The following is a 1,895-nucleotide window of genomic DNA, read 5'->3' on the forward strand; positions in this document are numbered from 1 at the left end:
AATATATAGTATTAGATATTATTAGAGATTGTTATTTTGATGGTGTGATAAAGCTATACGCTCATAGCATAAATATCATCATTTTGAGAAGTACGTGCTACAATGTTTAGTTGCATGACCATGATATCCAAAACTTAATTTCAAATGGGTCAACAAAAATACAAACCTAAATAAACCGGGTCCAGATATCAACAACTGTTGAATCTAGGTGGCAGATAATTACGATTCTACTCTTAGATTGTCTTTCAAAATGTTCATAATATGAGGAAAAAGTCAGAATTTCAAAATGTATAGATTGGTAGTCCTTCTCTCTAACAAAACTGGTTAAAATGGTCAGGTACAATGGTACACGCCTGTAATCCTAGCATTTTGGGAAGCCAATGCGGGTGGATCACTTGAGGCCAGGAGTTCAAGACCAGTCTGGCCAACATGGTGAAACCCCGTCTCTATTAAAAATACAAAAAAATTTAGCTGGGCGAGGTGGTGTGTACCTGTAATCCCAGCTACTCAGGAGGCTGAAGCAGGAGTGTAGCTTGAACCCGGGAGGCGGGGGCTGCAGTGAGCCGAGATCACAGCACTGCACTCCAGGCTAGGCAACAGAGCAAGACTCTGTCTCAAAAAAATAAATAAAATAAAAAAATAAAAACTTCTATATCTGATATATAGGTATAATCACTCTAAAGAAAAACCTTCACATTTGCCTCAAAAGCTTTGAAAACGTGTTTTCCCTTCAACAGATCAGAGAAATTCTAAGCAGGGAATTAAAAGAGAAAAAGGCAACTCTTTAGGACTAACGTATGTTGTTGAGTAAAAATAGGTGGCCAGCCCTCCTACCAGACACCGGAGGCCGGAGAGGAGCTGCCATAGATGGCTCTGCCTGCTCAAGAAGGCACTGTTCACGTGGAAGAGCCATCGGTAAATTCATTACTATAATTCGTGGAGCTCCTTGCTAAATTCCACTCTCCAGCAAAAGGATAAACCACATTTTGGTAGTAAAACCAACTGGTTCCTGCAATCAGGCAAATGGTTTCCAGCAGAATTTACAAGGTTCATCCTAGCACAACGCCTGAGGCTTCGGGTGACAATCTTGTGCTGAGGGCAGGACCTCTGTCAACCAGCTCAGATACAAGCAGGTCCAGGACAGCATCTGACTAAGTGAAACCTGTCGTTCATGGGGAAAGAACTAGAAACATCCAACTGAAGGATGAGGGCTCAGCAGGTTCATCTTGATCAAAAACCGCTTCTCTCAGCATTACATAAAAACCAAAGGCTGACCTGAGATTTAGAGAAAATCGATTGATCTCTATTTCTTTCCCCGCTTCCACACAAAAAATAAGTTTCTCTGATCTTCAAACTCAAACAACAGTGTCTTTACTTCTTAACATAAAATGGGATTCTAAATTCCCAAAGAATTACCAATCCAATGTACTATAATACCACAGTGTTTAAGCATCAGACACAGTTATTTTATTTCTACAGTTTATTTCAATAGTTTGTTTACTTTATTTCTACAGTTCCACCCAATAAAAAAAAGACACATTATTTATTAAAGTTCCTTGTCACCTTAAGGGCTCTGTCCATACTAAAATGAGGAAGACACAACTTTCCAACCTTCACGTACAGAAATAGAACTCGCTAGTAATTCAAGAAATTAAAAAATTAAAATAATATATCCTTTTCCATGTAGCAATTATTAAATTTAAAACAAAAGCAATGCTCTTTGCTAGCAAAGATGAAGTCAAATCTGGAACTGCACAGGAGTCAGTGCTATGAGTCACACGGCAGCGTAACAGCTTTGGAAAGCAGTCTGACCATATGTGCCTCAGCCATAAAAAAACTTATGCTCGTCTCAAAACCACCCGAAGAATATAAGCTTTAGTGTCGTGACTTTAAAG

Source organism: Mandrillus leucophaeus, unplaced genomic scaffold (assembly GCF_000951045.1).
Source record: "Mandrillus leucophaeus isolate KB7577 unplaced genomic scaffold, Mleu.le_1.0 Scaffold69, whole genome shotgun sequence".
Lineage (NCBI taxonomy): Eukaryota > Metazoa > Chordata > Mammalia > Primates > Cercopithecidae > Mandrillus > Mandrillus leucophaeus.